Source organism: Pristiophorus japonicus, chromosome 2 (assembly GCF_044704955.1).
Source record: "Pristiophorus japonicus isolate sPriJap1 chromosome 2, sPriJap1.hap1, whole genome shotgun sequence".
NCBI classification, from domain to species: Eukaryota; Metazoa; Chordata; class Chondrichthyes; family Pristiophoridae; genus Pristiophorus; species Pristiophorus japonicus.
The window spans coordinates 108926262-108944912 of NC_091978.1; the positions used below are offsets into that span (position 1 = coordinate 108926262).

The window sequence follows — 18651 nt, forward strand, 5'->3', positions numbered from 1 at the left end:
GGATTTATCGGCTTTCAGTCCCATTAATTTCTCCAGTACTATTTTTTTACTTATACTAATTTCTTTCAGTTCCTCATTCTTGCTACACCCTTGGCTCTGCCCTATTTCCAGGAGCTTTTTTGTGTCTTCTTCCGTGAAGACAGACACAATGTATTTGTTTAATTTCTCTGCCATTAACTTATGCCCCATTATAATTTCTCATGTCTCAGCCTGTAAGGGACCCACATTTACTTCCAATAATCTTTTCCTTTTTACATACCTATAGAAGCTTTTACAGTCTGTTTTTATGTCTCTCGCTAGTTTACTCTCATATTCTATTTTCCTTTTCTTTGTCAATTTCTTGGTCCTCCTTTGCTGAATACTAAAATTTCCCAATCCTCAGGCTTACTGCTCTTTTTGGCAACATTATAAGCCTCTTCCTTTGATCTTATACTATTTTTAACTTATGCATGTTGTAAGCCACGGTTGAACTACTTTTTCTGTGCGGTTTTTGTGCCTAAAAGGAATGTATATTTGTGTATTGATGTATATTATGTATTAATTCTTTAAATGCTAGCCATTGCTCATCTACGGTCATACCTTTTAATGTAGTTTCCCAATCTATCTTAGTCAACTCTCATAGCTACGTAGCTTGCTATGCTTAGATTTAAGAACCAAGTTTTGGATTTAAGGGATGGTTTTCTACACCAATATGTCGAGGAACCAACTAGAGAGCTGGCCATCCTAGACTTGGTGTTATGTAATGAGAGAGGATGAATTAGCAATCTTGTTCTGCAAAGCCCGTTGGGGAAGAGTGACCATAATATGGTAGAATTCGTCATTAAGATGGAGAGTGACACAGTTAATTCAGAGACTAGAGTCTTGAACTTAAGGAAAGGTATCTTCGATGGTATGAGACATGAATTGGCTTGGATAGACTGGTGAATGATACTTTAAGGGTTGACGGTGGATAGGCAATTGCAGACATTTAAAGATCACATGGATGAAATGCAACAATTGTACATCCCTGTGTGGCATAAAAATAAAACAGGGAAGGTGGCTCAACCGTGGCTAACAAGGGAAATTAGGGATAATGTTAAATCCAAGGAACAGGCATATAAATTGTCCAGAAAAAGCAGCAAACCTGAGGACGTGGAGAAATTTAGAATTCAGCAGAGGAGGACAAAGGGTTTAATTAGGAGGAGGAAAATAGAGTATGAGAGTAAGCTTGCAAGGGAACATAAAAACTGACTGCAAAAGCTTCTATAGATATGTGAAGAGAAAAAGATTAGTGAAGACAAATGTAGGTCCCTTGCAGTCAGAATCAGGTGAATTTATAATGGGGAACAAAGAAACGGTAGACCAGTTGAACAAATACTTTGGTTCTGTCTTCACTAAGGAAGACACAAATAACCTTCGGGAAATACTAAGGGCTCGAGGGAAATTGTGTTCGGGAAATTGATGGGATTGAAGGCCAATAAATTCCCAGGGCCTGATAGTCTGCATCCCAGAGTACTTAAGGAAGTGGCCCTAGAAATAGTGGATGCATTGCTGGTCATTTTCCAACATTCTATAGACTCTGGATCAGTTCCCATGGATTGGAGGGTAGCTAATGTAAGCCACTTTTTAAAAAAGGAGGGAAAGAGAAAACACGGAATTATCAACTGGTTAGCCTGACATCGGTATGGGGAAAATGTTGGAATCAATTATTAAAGATGTAATAGCAGCGCATTTGGAAAGCAGTAACAGGATCGGTCGGTCCAAGTCAGCATGGATTTATGAAAGCGAAATAATGCATGACAAATTTTCTCGAATTTTTTGAGGATGTAACTAGTAGAGTGGACAAGGGAGAACCAGTGGATGTGGTGTATTTGGACTTTCAAAAGGCTTTTGACAAGGTCCCACACACCAAGAGATATTGTGTGCAAAATTAGAGTACATGATATTGGGGGTAATGTATTGACGTGGATAGAGAACTGGTTGCCAGACAGGAAACAAAGAGTAGGAATAAACGGGTCCTTTTCAGAATGGCAGGCAGTCACCAGTGGGGTACTGCAAGGTTCAGTGCTGGGACCCCAGCTATTTATAATATTCATTAATGATTTGGACGAAGGAATTGAATATAATATCTCCAAGTTTGCAGATGACACTAAGCTGGGTGGCAGTGTGAGCTGTGGGGAGGATGCTAAGAGGCTGCAGGGTGACTTGGACAGGTTAGGTGATTGGGCAAATGCATGGCAGATGCAGTATAATGTGGCTAAATGTGAGTTTATCCACTTTGGTGGCAAAAACACGAAGGCACAATATTATCTGAATGGTGACTGATTAAGAAAACGGGAGGTATAACGAGACGTGGGTGTCATGGTATATCAGTCATTGAAAGTCGGCATGCAGGTCCAGCAGGCGGTGAAGAAGGCAAATGGCATGTTGGCCTTCAGAGCGAGAGGATTTGACTATAGGAGCAGGGAGGTCTTACTGCAGTTGTACAGGGCCTTGGTGAGGCCACACCTTGAATATTGTGTACAGTTTTGGTCTCCTAATCTGAGGAAGGACATTCTTGCTATTGAGGGAGCTCAGCGAAGGTTCACCAGATTGATTCCCGGGATGGCAGGACTGACATATGAAGAAAGACTGGATCGACTAGGCTTATATTCAGTGGAATTTAGAAGAATGAGCGGGGATCTCATAGAAACATATAAAATTCTGACGGGATTGGACAGGTTAGATGCAAGAAGAACGTTCCCGATGTTGGGGAAGTCCAGAACCAGGGCTCACAGTATAAGGATAAAGGGTAAGGCATTTAGGACCAAGATGAGGAGAAACCTCTTCACTTAGAGAATTGTGAACCTGTGGAATTCTCTACCACAGAAAGTTATTGAGGCCAGTTCATTAGATATATTCAAAAGGGAGTTAGATGTGGCCTTTACAGCTAAAGGGATCAAGAGGTATGGGGAGAAAGCAGGAATGGGCTACTGAAGTTGCATGATCAGCCATGATCATATTGAATGGTGATGCAGGCTCGAAGGACCGAATGGCCTACTCCTGCACTTATTTTCTAAGTTTCTGTGTTGAACTAAATCACTTTCATACTTAATATAAAATGTTATCATATTATGGTCACTCTTCCCTAAGGGCCCCTTTACTACAAAGTTATTAATTAACCCTTTCTAATTGCACAATACTTGCTCTAAAATAGCCTGCTCCCTAATGTTTCCTCAACATACTGATCGAGAAAACTATCTTGTATTCATTCCATCCTCCACACTATTGCTGCAAATTTGGTTTGAGTAGTCTATATGTAAATTAAATTCCTCCATGATTACTGTATTATCCTTGTTACATGCACCTCTATTCCTGATTTATACTCTGCCCTACATTACAACTACTGTTTGGGGGCCTATAAACATGCTCTGTCTGTTAGGCCACGGGTTCTGCACTACATACATAGCAGCCCCAAGCACTCTAAGCATGGCTGAGGAATCGTGGGGTCAAAAGAATTCAGGAGGCACCGGAATTGGGAGAGAAATACATTTTGCCCTTGCTGGCCACCACTGCCTTTAAATATCACTCCCTAAAGGGTCAGCTGAGGTGACAATGCCTCCTGCAGCTGCTGTTGTTGACTCTTGGCGATGCTGCAGAGGGCGGGAGTGAATATCACATCTAGGGCAGTGATGTGGTGCTGCGCACTGGATAATGTCACAATCTATGGGGTGCAACAGAGTGACGGGGTAAGTGTTAGCGCCAGCACAAAATCACCAGGGAAGTTTGCAGCCGTCGATGAATTCGCTGTGAATTCGATTAAAGCGGAGGGCTGCCAGGGCAGTGTACAACTGGGCCTGCAGCCCGGAACTTGAGATGGAGTGCCGGGCTGCACGATGGTGGCCCGGACCATCATACGCAGTCCCTCGGAATCGAGGAAGACTTGCTTCCACTCCCAAAGTGAGTGCTTTGGTGAGTGAACAGTCCAATACAAAAGCCACAGACTCTGTTACAGGTGGGACAGACATTCGTCGAGGGAAGGGATGGGTGGGGCTGGTTTGCTGCGCGCTCTTTCCGTTGTTTGCAATTGACCTCTTCATGCTTTTTGCATTGAGACTCAAAGAGCTCAACGCACTCCCGGATACGCTTTCTCCCCCTCGGGTGGTCTTCGGTCAGGGTCTCACAGGTGTGAGTGGTGATGTCACACTTTACCAGGGAGGCTTTGAGGGTGTCCTTGTAACGTTTCCGCTGCCCACCTTTGGCTCATTTGCCATGAAGGAGCTCCGCATAAAGCATTTGCTAAGGGAGTCTCATATCTGGCATGTGAACTATGTGGCCTGCCCAGCGAAACTGATCAAGTGTGGTCAGTGCTTCAATACTGGTGATGTTAGCCTGGATGAGGACACTGATGTTGGTGCGCCTGTCCTCCCAGGGGATTTGCAGGATCTTGCGGAGACATCGTTGGTGATATATCTTCAGCGACTTGAAGTGCCTTCTATACATCGTCCATGCCTCTGATCCATACAGGAGGGCGGGTATTACTACAGGCCTGTAGACCATGAGCTTGGTGGTTGATTTGAGGGCCTGGTCTTCAAATATTCTTTTCCTCCGATGGCCGAAGGCTGCACTGGCGCACTGGAGACGATGTTGAATCTCCGCATCAATGTCTGCCTTTGTTGATAAGAGGCTCCTGAGATATGGGAAATGGTCCACGTTGTCGAGGCCACATCGTGAATCTTGATGATTGGAGGGCAGTGCTATGCGGCGGGGATAGGCTGGTGGAGGACCTTTGTCTTACGGATGTTAAGCGTAAGGCCCACCTGTTCGCTGGAGATGTCATTGTTGATCCGTTAAAGGGCATTAAAGGTTTGGCGCGGGTCATCATCACCAGTTGAGCAGTGGCCCATGGCACTACCCGCAGGGTGCGGAACTGCCATGGCAGCACCTCTGCAAACTCCTGGGCAATTTCCCAGGAGGTGGTAGCTTCCCCTCCCCCGGGCGAAAAGTGTTTTGGGCCACATTAGTGCTCCCCGGAGGTACAAACGGGGCTATAAAAAGAGGTAATTTCGACCCATTATTTTTATATGTGATTGTGTTGTGTTTCATGCTTAATGATGGGAGATGCTGTGCCAAACTATGCCAATTTGTAACAATCAGATAGTGTACAAGATCCACATAAAGCAATTCACATTTTGCATTAAATATATTGCAATAGTTCCCTGAATTCCTCTCCCCAACTTCTGCCTGAGGTTGAACCAGACTGTTCCCAACTTTGGTGTCATATTTGACCCTGAAATGAGCTTTCGACCACATATACACAGTATAACTAAGACCGCCTATTTCCACCTCCGTAACATCGCCTGTCTCCGCCCTTGCTTCAGCTCATCCACTGCTGAAGCCATCATCCATGCCTTTGTTACCTCTAGACTTGACTATTCGAATGCACTCCTGGCTGGCCACCCACATTCTACCCTACGAAAATTAGAGGTGATCCAAAACTCTTGCCTGTGCGTGATCTAACTCGCACCAAACCCCGTTCAGCCATCACCCCTGTGATCATTGTCCTATATTGGCTCCCGATTAAGCAACGCCTCGATTTCAAAATTATAATCCTTGTTTACAAATCCCTCCATGGCCTCACTCCTCCCTATCTCTGCAATCTCCTCCAGCCCCTCAACCCCCCCCCCCCCCCGAGATGTCTGCGCTCCTCTAATTCTGACCTCTTGAGCATCCCTGATGATAATCGCTCAATCATTGGTGGCTGTGCCTTCTATTGTCTCGGACCTAAGCTCTGGAACTCCCTGCTTAAACCTCTCTGCATCTCTACATCTTTTTCCTCCTTTAAGACACTTGTTAAAACCTACCTCTTTGACCAAGCTTGAGGCTGGATTTTTGGGTCTTATGCGCTCCATTATTAGCCCCGGAGCGATGCCAATGGCAGCGGGGACGTCTTCTGGGCAGGTGGTCAGTCTCCAGCGCTCCGCAGTGATCCTCGGGTCCAGTTTTGCAGTGGCGTGGAGCAGCACTGCCCAGAACAGCTGCTCCGATGTGCAATGCCCCTGGTGGTGATACAGGCACGAGTTTGAACTCCTGCCCGACTCGTCCGACCGGAAGCGTGCCTTGCACTAACCGCCTGGGAAATAAGGGCGGTCCAACCATCCCATCAGTGAAGAGGTGAATAATGGACTCCTAAGGCAAGTGTGATAGTTTTTTTCTTTTAATTTTTGTTGCAATTTGTGTTGTGATGTCGTGGGCAATGTTTTGGGAATGTTTTTGTGGGTTTTTGTAGTTTTCCATCCCGCCCCCCCGCCTCCCCCCCCCCGCCCCCCCCCGCCACCCCGCCTCAGATGTCTCTTGGCTGGCTCTTTAAGAACATAACATAAGAAATAGGAGCAGGAGTAGGCCATTTTACCCCTCGAGCCTGCTCCGCCATTTAATAAGATCATGGCTGATTTGATCATGGCCTCTTATTCTGAGTCTGTGCCCCCTAGTTTTAGTTTCCCCTATGAGTGGAAATATCCTATCTGCATTCACCTTGTCGAGCCCCCTCATTATCTTATGTTTCGGTAAGAGCACCTCTCATTCTTCTCGAATGAGTACAGGCCCAACCTACTCAAACTATCCTCATAAGTCAACCCCCTTATCTCCAGAATTAACCTAGTGAACCTTCTCTGAACAGTCTCTAATGCAAGTATATCCCTCCTTAAAGATAGAGACCAGAACTATATGCAGTACTCTAGGTGTGGCCTCATCAATACCCTGTACAGTTGTAGCAGGACCTCTCTGCTTTTATAATCTATCTCCCTTGCAATCAAGGCCAACATTCCATTTAGCTTCCTGATTAGTGCTACACCTGCATACTAACTTTGATTCTGTGCCCAAAAAAACCCCCTAAAAAATAAAAAAAGGGCCTTGTAAATGTTGGTGTTTCCCCCAGATCGGGGGGGCACGGTTTAATGTTTTTTGTTTACTCCCAAAAAGAGTTTCATGCACAAGGACCCAAGGTCCCTCTGTACTGCAGCACTTTGCAATTTTTCTCCATTTAAATTATAATTTGCTTTATTATTATTTCTGCCGAAGTGGATAGCCTCACATTTTCCAACATTGCACTCCATCGGCCAATTTTTTGCCCACTCACTTAGCCTGACTTTATCCCTTTGCAGATATTGAGTGTCCTCCTCACAATTTGCTTTCCCACCCATCTTTGTATCATCAGCAAAACTTGGCTACATTACACTCGGTCCCTTCATCCAAGTCATTAACATAGATTGTAAATAGTTGAGGCCCCAGCACTGATCCTTGCGGCACCCCACTAGTTACTGTTTGCCAACCAGAAAATGACCCATTGATCCCAACTCTGTTTTCTGTTAGTTAGCCAATCCTCTATCCATGCTAATATATTACCCCAATCCCGTGAACTTTTATTTTGCGCAGTAACCTTTTACCTGGCACCTTATTGAATGCCCTCTGGAAATCCAAATACACCACATCCACTGGTTCCTCCTCATCCACCCTGCTCGTTACATAAGAACATAAGAAATAGGAGCAGGAGTAGGCCAGGCAGTCCCTCGAGGCTGCTCCGCCATTCAGTACGATAATGGCTTATCCGATCATGGACTCATGTCCACTTCCCCGCCTGCTCCCCATAACCCCTTATTCCCTTATCGGTTAAGAAACTGTCTATCTCTGTCTTAAATTTATTCAATGACCCAGCTTCCACAGCTCTCTGAGGTAGTGAATTTCACAGATTTACAACCCTCTGAGAGAAGAAATGCCTCCTCATCTCAATTTTAAATGGGCGGCCCCTTATTCTAAGATTATGCCCCATAGTTCTAGTCTCCCCTATCAGTGGAAACATCCTCTCTCCATCCACCTTGTCAAGTCCCCTCATAATCTTATACGTTTCGATATGATCACCTCTCATTCTTCTTCCAATGAGTAGAAGCCCAACCTTCACAACCTTTCCTCATAAGTCAACCCTCTCATCTCCGGAATCAACCGAGTGAACCTTCTCTGAACTGCCTCCAAAGCAAGTATATCCTTTCTTAAATATGGAAACCAAAACTGTATGCAGTATTCCAGGTGTGGCCTCATCAATACCCTGTATAACTGCAGCAAGACTTCCCTGCTTTTATACTCCATCCTCTTTGCAATAAAGGCCAAGATTCCATTGGCCTTCCTGATCATTTGCTGTACCTGTATACTAACCTGTTGTGTTTCATGGTAACCTTTTGTGTTTCATGCTAATCTTTTGTACATCGTCAAAGAATTCCAGCAAATTTGTCAAACATGATTTTCCTTTCATAAAACCATGCTAACTCTGCTTGATTTGCTTTTCCAAATGTCCTGCTGCTGTTTCCTTAATAATGGATTCCAGCATTTTCCCGACGACAGATGTTAGGTCAACCGGCCTATAGTTTCCTGCTTTCTTTCTGCATCCTTTTTTAAAATGGGGGTATTACATTTGCAGTTTACCAATCCGCTGGGATCTTCCCAGAATCCAGGTAATTTTGGTAGATTATAACCAGAGTATCCACTGTCTCTGCAGCCACTTCTTTTAGGACCCCAGGATGCAAGCCATCAGGTCCAGGGAACTTGTCCGCCTTTAGTCCCATTATTTTACCGAGTACTACTTCTTTAGTGATCGTGATTGTATTAAGTTCCTCCCTCCCTATAGCCCCTTGATTATCCATTATTGAAATGTATTTTGTGTCTTCTACCGTGAAGACTGATACAAAATATTTGTTCAAAGTCTCTGCCATTTGCCCGTTCCCCTTTATTAATTTCCCAGCCTCATCCTTTAGCTCGGGAATTTCCCATCTTAGCGCCAAGAGAGGTGTACAACGTCTCCCTTAGCGCTGCGCCCCCTGACGCAGGGCTCAGCTGCCCAAACTTACCTACTAAGGCGCAAACCATTTCCGGGCGCGAACTTTACCGCCGCGTCGCCATTATCGCTCCAAAAACATAAAAGCCTAAATTCCAGCCCTTTATGTTACTCGCTGTCAAATTTTTTGACTCACAATACATCTGTGAAGCGCCTTGAGATGTCTCACTACGTTAAAGGTGCTATATAAATACAAGTTGTTGTCGTTGTTGAATTGTGGGATCCTTCAGTTTTACAGTTAAAGCTGTTAAGTCTGTGTTCACTTTCTCTCCTGACATTTTGACCCTTTTTGAATGATTGTCACCACATTTTCACTGCTATCCAGCAGTGAGGATCTGGTGAGCATTCCTTCACCTACTTTGACACAACCTAATTTTAACAGTAATGGTTGTTGTGTATCTATAAAGCATGCACTCCCATGTTCCGTCACCAGGGAGTGCATCCCCTGAAGTCCCAAGGGATCCCTGCATCCCTTGGGAGCTCTGTATATAAGCTGGCCCCGAAGGCCTGTTCTTCACTCTGGAGTGTCTTACTAAAGACTGAAGTCACTGTTACTTTAACCTCCCTGTGTGCAGTCTCATCTGTGTTAGGAACACAATAACTGGCGATGAGTATACGAATCCAACGCAAAGATGCAGCAAACTGTGGGCATCCTGGAGACGTTCTCGGAGGGTGAGGATTGGGAAGCCGATGTCGAATGGCTAGACCAGTACTTTGTAGCCAACGAGCTGGACGGAGGAGGAAGCACTGCAAAAAGGAGAGTGGTCCTCCTCACGGTCTGCGGGGCACTGACCTCTCGCCTCATGAAGAATCTTCTGTCTCCGGTGAAACCCACAGATAAGTCGTATGAGAAGCTGTGTACACTGGCTTGGGAGCTTCTTAACCCGAGGGAGAGCGTGCTGATGGCGAGGTATCGGTTCTACACGTGCCAGCGATCTGAAGGTCAGGAAATAGTGAGCTACGTCGCCGAGCTAAGGTGACTTGCGGGGCAATGTGAGTTTGATGGCTACCTGGAGCAAATGCTCAGAGACTTTTTTGTACTGGGCATTGGCCACGAGATCATCCTATGAAAATTTTTGACAATAGAGACACCGACCCTCATTTGACAATAGAGACACCGACCCTCAGTAAGGCCATTGCAATAACACAGGCGTTTATGTCCACCAGCGATAACACCAAACAAATCTCTCAGCACACAAGTGCTAGCAATGTTCATAAATTAACTGGAACTGTGTTTGCGAGCAGAAATGTACAGGGAGAAACTACGAGTCTGCAACTGCCAGCAGGTGACCCAGATGACTCAGAGTCCGCAACAAAGGATGAATGCAAGTCAATTCACACCTTGTTGGCGTTGTGGAGGCTTCCATTCAGCCTATTCATACCACTTCAAAGGATATGTTTGCAAGAGCTGCGGAACAGTGGGACACCTTCAACGAGCTTGCAGACGAGCTGCAAGCTCTGCAAAACCTGCTAACCACCATGTGGCAGAGGAAGGTCGGTCCATGGTGGATGAAAGCAATTTTGAGCCTCAGAGAGAGGAGGCAGATGCTGAAGTACACCGGGTGCACACATTTTTGATGAAATTTCCACCTATAATGCTAAATGTAAAATTGAATGGCTTACCCGTAGCCATGGAAATGGACACTGGTGCAAGCCAATCCATCATGAGTAAAAAGATGTTTGAGAGACTGTGCTGCAACATGGCACTCAGACCATCCCTGAGCCCCATCCACACGAAACTGAGAACGTACACCAAAGAGCTTATCACTGTCCTGGGCAGCGCCATGGTCAAGGTCAGCGACGAGGGCACGTGCAAGAACTGCCACTCTGGATTGTCCCGGGCGATGGCCCCGCACTGCTTGGAAGGAGCTGGTGCGTAAAATCAGCTGGAACTGGGATGACATCCGAGCGCTAGCACATGTCGATGAGGCCTCATGTACCCAGGTTCTGAACAAATTTCCTTCCCTTTTTGAGCCAGTCATTGGAAACTTTTCCGGGGTGAAGGTGCGGATCCATTTGGTCCCAGAGGCACGACCCATTCACCACAAGGTGCGAGCGGTACCTCACATGATGAGGGAGAAAGTGGAAATCGAGCTGGACAGGCTGCAACGCGAGGGCACCATCTCCCCAGTGGAATACAGCGAGTTGGCCAACCCGATTGTTCCAGTACTCAAAAGTGATGACATGGTCAGGATTTGCAGCGATTATAAAGTAACTATTAATCGTTTCTCGCTACAGGACCAATACCCGCTACCTAAGGCAGACGCCGTATTTGCGACGCTCGCAGGAGGCAAGACGTTCACCAAGCTCGACCTGGGCCTACATGACGCAGGAGCTGGAGGAGTCTTCGAAGGGCCTCACCTGCATCAACATGCACAAGGGACTGTTCATCTACAACAGATGCCCATTTGGAATTCGGTCGGCTGCAGCGATCCTCCAGAGAAACATGGAGAGCCTACTCAAGTCGGTACCACGCACGGTGGTTTTTCAGGACGACATATTGGTCACGGGTCGGAACACTGTTGAGCACCTACAAAATCTGGAGAAGGTCCTCCAGCGACTGGATCGCATAGGGCTGTGGCTGAAGAGGTCGAAATGCATCTTCATGGCAACAGAAGTGGAGTTTCTGGGGAGAAAGATCTCGGCGGACGGCATTCAGCCCACAGATGCCAAGACAGAGCCTATCAGGAACGCGCCCAGGCCACAGAACGTCACGGAGCTGCGGTCATTCCTGGGACTCCTCAACTATTTTGCTAACATCCTACCATGGTTAAGCAACCTCTTAGAGCCGCTACATGTGTTATTGCGTAAAGGTGTGAACTGGGTATTGGGAAAAAAACAAGTAAGTGCTTTTGAGAAAGCCAGAAACATTTTATGCTCCAACAAGCTGCTTGTATTGTATAACCCGTGTAAGAGACTTGTGCGAGCATGTGATGCGTCGTCATACGGAGTCGGGTGTGTATTACAACAAGCTAACGTTGCGGGGAAGTTGCAACATAAGAACAAAAGAACATAAGAATTAGGAACAGGAGTAGGCCATCTTGCTCCTTGAGCCAGCTCCGCCATTCAAAAAGATCATGGTTGATCTGGCTGTGGACTCAGCTCCACTTACCCGCCCGCTCCCCATAACCCTTAATTCCCTTATTGGTTAAAAATCGATCTATCTGTGATTTGAATACATTTAATGAGCTAGCCTCAACTGCTTCCTTGAGCAGAGAATTCCACAGATTCACAACCCTCTGGGAGAAGAAATTCCTTCTCAACTCGGTTTTAAATTGGCTCCCCCGTATTTTGAGGCTGTGCCCCCTAGTTCTAGTCTCCACGACCAATGGAAGCAACCTCTCTGCCTCGATCTTGTCTATCCCTTTCATTATTTTAAATGTTTCTATAAGATCACCCCTCATCCTTCTGAACTCCAACGAGTAAAGACCCAGTCTACTCAATCTATCATCATAAGGTAACCCCCTCATCTCCGGAATCAGCCGAGTGAATCGTCTCTGTACCCCCTCCAACGCTAGTATATCCTTCCTTAAGTAAGGTGACCAAAACTGCACGCAGTACTCCAGGTGCAGCCTCACCAATACCCTGTACAGTTGCAGCAGTGCCTCCCTGCTTTTGTACTCCATCCCTCTCGCAATGAAGGCCACATTCCATTCGCCTTCCTGATTACCTGCTGCACCTGCAAACTATCTTTTTGGGATTCATGCACAAGGACCCCCAGGTCCCTCTGCACCGCAGCATGTTGTAATTTCTCCCCATTCAAATAATATTCCCTTTTACTGTTTTTTTTTCCAAGGTGGATGACCTCACATTTTCCGACATTGTATTCCATCTGCCAAACCTTAGCCCATTCGCTTAACCTATCTAAATCTCTTTGAAGCCTCTCTGTGTCCTCTACATAACCTGCTTTCCCACTAATCTTTGTGTCATCTGCAAATTTTGTTACACTACACTCTGTCCCCTCTTCCAGGTCATCTATGTATATTGTAAACAGTTGTGATCCCAGCACCAATCCCTGTGGCACACCACTAGCCACCGATTTCCAACCCGAAAAGGACCCATTTATCCCGACTCTCTGCTTTCTGTTAGCCAGCCAATTCTCGATCCATGCTAATACATTTCCTCTGACTCCGCGTACCTTTATCTTCTGCAGTAACCTTTTGTGTGGCTTTTGGAAGTCTAAATACACCACATCCATCGGTATACCTCTATCATGCTCATTATATCCTCAAAGAATTCCAGTAAATTAGTTAAACATGATTTCCCCTTCATGAATCTATGTTGCGTCTGCTTGATTGCACTATTCCTATCTAGATATCCCGCTATTTCTTCCTCAATTATAGCTTCAAGCATTTTCCCCACTACAAATGTTAAACTAACCGGCCTATAGTTACCTGCCTTTTGTCTGCCCCCTTTTTTAAACAGAGGCATTACATTAGATGCTTTCCAATCTGCTTGTACCTCCCCAGAGTCCAGAGAATTTTGGTAGATTATAACAAATGCATCTGCTATAACTTCCGCCATCTCTTTTACTACCCTGGGATGCATTTCATCAGGGCCAGGGGACTTGTCTACCTTGAGTCACATTCGCCTGTCCAGCGCTACCTCCCTAGTGATAGTGATTGTCTCAAGGTCCTCCCTTCCCACATTCCCATGACCAGCAATTTTTGGCATAGTTTTTGTGTCTTCCACTGTGAAGACCGAAGCAAAATAGTTGTTTAAGGTCTCAGCCATTTCCACATTTCCCATTATTAAATCCCCCTTCTCATCTTCTAAGGGACCAACATTTACTTTAGTCACTCTCTTCCGTTTTACAACCTGTCACTTACACCTCCAGGAGCTTGTCTAAGACCGAGAGGGCCTACAGCATGATTGAGAAAGAGGCATTAGCATGTGTGTAAAGAAAATGCATCAGTACCTGTTTGGCCTCAAATTTGAGCTGGAAACCGATCACAAGCCCCTCATATCCCTGTTCGCTGAAAACAAGGGTATAAATACTAATGCCTCAGCCCACATACAAAGATGGGCATTCGCGCTATCAGCGTATAACTATACCATCCGCCACAGGCCAGGCACCTAGAACTGTGCGGATGTTTTCAGTTACATAGAAACATAGAAACATAGAAAATAGGTGCAGGAGTAGGCCATTCGGCCCTTCGAGCCTGCACCGCCATTCACTGAGTTCATGGCTGAGCATGCAACTTCAGTACCCCATTCCTGCTTTCTTGCCATACTCCTTGATCCCCCTAGTAGTAAGGGCTACATCTAACTCCTTTTTGAATATATTTAGTGAATTGGCCTCAACAACTTTCTGTGGTATAGAATTCCACAGATTCACCACTCTCTGGGTGAAGAAGTTTCTCCTCCTCTCGGTCCTATTGCCCACCACGGTGGTGGAAATGGCGCAGCCTGCAAACTTGTTGATGGTGGCGCAGCCCGCAGACTTGTTGATGGTCATGGAAATGTTTGAAAATGATACATAACCTGTCACGGCCTGCCAGATTAGGACTTGGACCAGCCAAGATCCTCTGCTATCCCTAGTAAAAAACTGTGTACTGTATGGGAGCTGAGCCAGCATCCCCGTTGAAATGCAAGAGCACATCAAGCCGTTCCAGCAGCGAAAGGACGAGCTGTCCATTCAGGCAGACTGCCTGTTGTGGGGAAACCGCGTTACCCCACAACAGGCAGTCTGCCTGAATGGCAGGGAGACGTTCATCTCGGATCTCCACAGCACACACCCGGGTATAGTAATGATGAAAGCGATAGCCAGATCCCACGTGTGGTGGCCCGGTATCGACTCCTACTTGGAGTCCTGTGTACGGCAATGCAGCGTGTGTGCTCAGTTGAGAAACACGCCCAGAGAGACACCACTAAGTTCGTGGTCCTGGCCCTCCAGACCATGGTCGAGGATCCATGTCGACTATGCTGGCCCATTTCTCGGTAAAATGTTCCTGGTGGTGGTGGATGCTTTTTCAAAATGGATTGAATGTGAAATAATGTCGGGAAGCACCGCCACCGCTAACATTGAAAGCCTGAGGGCCATGTTTGCCACCCACGGCCTGCCTGACATACTGGTCAGTGACAACGGGCCATGTTTTACCGTGCCGAATTTAAAGAATTCTTGATCCGCAATGGGATCAAACATGTCACCTCGGCCCCGTTTAAACCAGCCTCCAATGGGCAGGCAGAGCGGGCAGTACAAACAATCAAACAGAGCCTTAAACGAGTCACAGAAGGCTCATTCCAAACCCGCCTGTCCCGAGTACTGCTCAGCTACCGCACGAGGCCCCACTCGCTCACAGGTGTCCCCCCAGCTGAGCTACTTATGAAAAGGACACTTAAAACCAGACTCTCGCTGGTTCACCCCAACCTGCATGATCAGGTAGAGAGCAGGCGGCAGCAACAAAATGTAAACGATGGTCGCGCCACTATCGGGAAATTGATCTGAATGACCCTGTGTATGTGCTAAACTGTGGACATGGTCCCAAATGATAGCTAAAGAAGGGAGTAGGGTGTTTGTCGTCAAACTAGAGAATGGACAAAATTGCAGAAAGCACCTGGACCAACTGAGGCTGCGGTTCACAGACTGCCCTGAACAACCCACAGCAGACGCCACCTTTTTCGAGACCACAACACACACCCAAAGGATCAATGACACCATACCGGACCAGGAAATCGAACCTTCATGCCCAACAGCCCAGCAAGGCCAGGCTCACACAGCAGCCCTGCAGGTCCAACAGCACGCTAGCCCAGCGAGGGCACACCAGAACAGACATTTGAACCAAGACGGTCCACCAGGGAAAGAAAGGCTCCCGACCGCCTCACTTTGTAAATAGTTTTCACTTTGACTTTGCCGGGGGAGTGATGTTGTGTATCTATAATGCATGCACTCCCATGTTCCGCCACCAGGGAGTGCATCCCCTGAAGTCCCAAGGGATCCTAGCATCCCTTGGGAGCACTGTGGAAAAGCCGGCCCCGAAGACCTGTTCCTCACTCTGGAGTGTCTTAATAAAGACTGAGGTCACTGTTATTTTAACCTCCCTGTGTGCAGTCTCATCTTTGTTGGGAACACAATAAAGGTATTTCAGACATCATACCCTGGAACATCACCCTCTTTAATCAGTTGTAACTGTCAACATGTCAAAACTCCTTGGGGCCGAAATTGCCCACTGCCCCGTTTGGGACGGATAATTCGAATTACCGCCAGTACTGATGGGGTGGGGAATTGGCCACTTTTGTTTTTAAAAATCAAAAGGGCGATGTTGGGGGATGCAGAGGGGCGGAAGCGAGCAGTAGTGGGGTGGAATGCGGGTGCCAACGCACAGCAACCTCCCTCCCCTTTACTTAAAGGTGAGGGACGCTGCAAGGCCTCGCGAGGCCTGCTTCACGCCTACTGGGGCACCCAAGCGGGGGAGCCGAACCCATGGCTGCCATTTTTGGGTTGACTGTAGAGTTGGCTGACAATTAAACTAGAATGGTGGCCGCGGCGGTGCGCCTTTCCCTCTAAGGGCGGACGCGCCGCCCAGCCACTGGCAGCTTCCCGCCGTGCGAAGTTGTCGGGGGCACCAGCCATGGCCGCGCTCCCGCGGGGCAATTTCCCTTGCAGCGTGGATAGGGGTCATCGCTGGGCGGTAAGGTGTCGGCATATACCCGACAACGAGTCGGAGCGCCATTGGGGCAGAAACATAGCGCGCGACAGAAACCCATTTCCGCCGCCGCCGGCTGGGGGCAATTCCGCATGTGTCGGACCATCCACCTGCCATCGTTCGGAAAGGCTAACACAATGGGCTTTAATGAAGTGGACAATTTTCCCACACCCACCCTGCACCCCACCACCCCCCCCCCCCCCCTGCACCCGCTGCAACCCCCACCGCTTTGTATTTTTTCTAATTAACATTGAAGCCCAGAGGAAACATGAACTCGGTGTTAAACCACAGGAAACAAATGTGGTTTAACAGTCATTGAACAGCCGATGAGCTTTTTGGTCAATGGTAAGGGGATGGAAACCTATGCAGGGAGACAGAGGGAAGTAGAATGGCGGCAGAACAAAAGATAGAAAGAAGAAAAGTAAAATAGAGGGCAGAGAAATCAAAAGGGCCACATTACAGCAAAATTCTAAAGGGGCAAAGTGTGTTAAAAAGGCAAGCCTGAAGGCTCTGTGCCTCAATGCGAGGAGTATTCATAATAAGGTGGACAAATTAACTGCGCAGGCAGCAATTAATGAATATGATATAATTGGCATCACAGTGACATGGCTCCATTGTGACCAAGGCTAGGAACTCAACATTCAGGGGTATTCAACATTCAGGAAGGATAGACAGAAAGGAAAAGGAGGTGGGGTAGCGTTGCTGGTTAAAGAGGAAATTAACACAATCGTAAGGAAGGACATTAGCTTGAATGATGCGGAATCTGTATGGGTGGAGCTGCGGAATACCAAAGGGCAGAAAACGCAAGTGGGAGTTGTGTACAGACCACCAAACAGTAGTCGTGAGGTTGGGGACAGCATCAAACAAGAAATTAGGGATGCGTGCAATAAAGGTACAGCAGTTTTCATGGGCGATTTTAATCTACATATAGATTGGGCTAACCAAACTGGCAGCAATACGATGGAGGAGGATTTCCTGGAGTGTATTAGGGATGGTTTTCTAGACCAATATGTCGAGGAACCAACTAAATGGCTGGCCATCCTCGACTGGGTGATGTGTAATGAGAAAGGACTAATTAGCAATCTTCTTGTGCGAGGCCTCTTGGGGAAGAGTGACCATAATATGGTAGAATACTTTATTAAGATGGAGAGTGACACATTTAATTCAGATACCAGGGTCCTGAACTTAAGGAAATGTAACTTCGATGGTATGAGACGTGAATTGGCTAGAATAGACTGGCAAATGATACTTAAAGGGTTGACGGTGGATAGGCAATGGCAAATATTTAAAGATCACATGGATGAACTTCAACAATTGTACATCCCTGTCTGGAGTAAAAATAAAATGAGGAAGGTGGTTAATAAGGGAAATTAAGGATAGTGTTAAATGCAAGGAAGAGGCATATAAATTGGCCTGAAAAAGCAGCAAACCTTAGGATTGGGAAAAATTTAGAATTCAGCAGAGGTGGACAAAGGGTTTAATTAGGAAGGGGAAAATAGAGTATGAGAGGAAGCTTGCTGGGAACATAAAAACTGACTGCAAAAGCCTCTATAGATATGTGAAGAGAATGATATTAGTGAAGACAAACGTAGGTCTCTTGCAGCCAGAATCAGGTGAATTTATAATGGTGAACAAAGAAATGGCAAACCAGTTGAACAAATACATTGGTTCTGTCTTCATGAAGAAAGACACAAATAATCTTCCGGAAATACTAGGGGACCTAGGGTCTAGTGAGAAGGAGGAACTGAAGGAAATCCTTATTAGTCAGGAAATTGTGTTAAAGAAATTGATGGAACTAAAGGCCGATAAATCCCCAGGGCCTGATCGTCTGCATCGCAGAGTACTTAAGGAAGTGGCCCTAGAAATAGTGGATGCATTAGTGATCATTTTCCAACAGTCTATCGACTCTGGATCAGTTCCTATGGACAGGAGGGTAGCTAATGTAACCCCACTTTTTAAAAAAGGAGGGAGAGAGAAAACGGGTAATTATAGACTGGTTAGCCTGACATCAGTAGTGGGGAAAATGTTGGGATCAATCATTAAGGATGAAATAGCACGCATTGTAAAGCAGTGACAGGATCGGACTAAGTCAGCATGAATTTATGAAAGGGAAATCATGCTTGATGAATCTTCTGGAATTTTTTGAGGATGTAACTAGTAGAG

The 18651-nt window shown here is 46.5% G+C and overlaps 1 protein-coding gene across 1 annotated transcript in view; it reads left to right on the forward strand.

The window, feature by feature from the left end:
* The window catches only part of parp8 (poly (ADP-ribose) polymerase family, member 8), a 616987-nt gene that overhangs the window by 199361 nt on the left and 398975 nt on the right, over window positions 1-18651 (forward strand). The window lies entirely within an intron of this gene.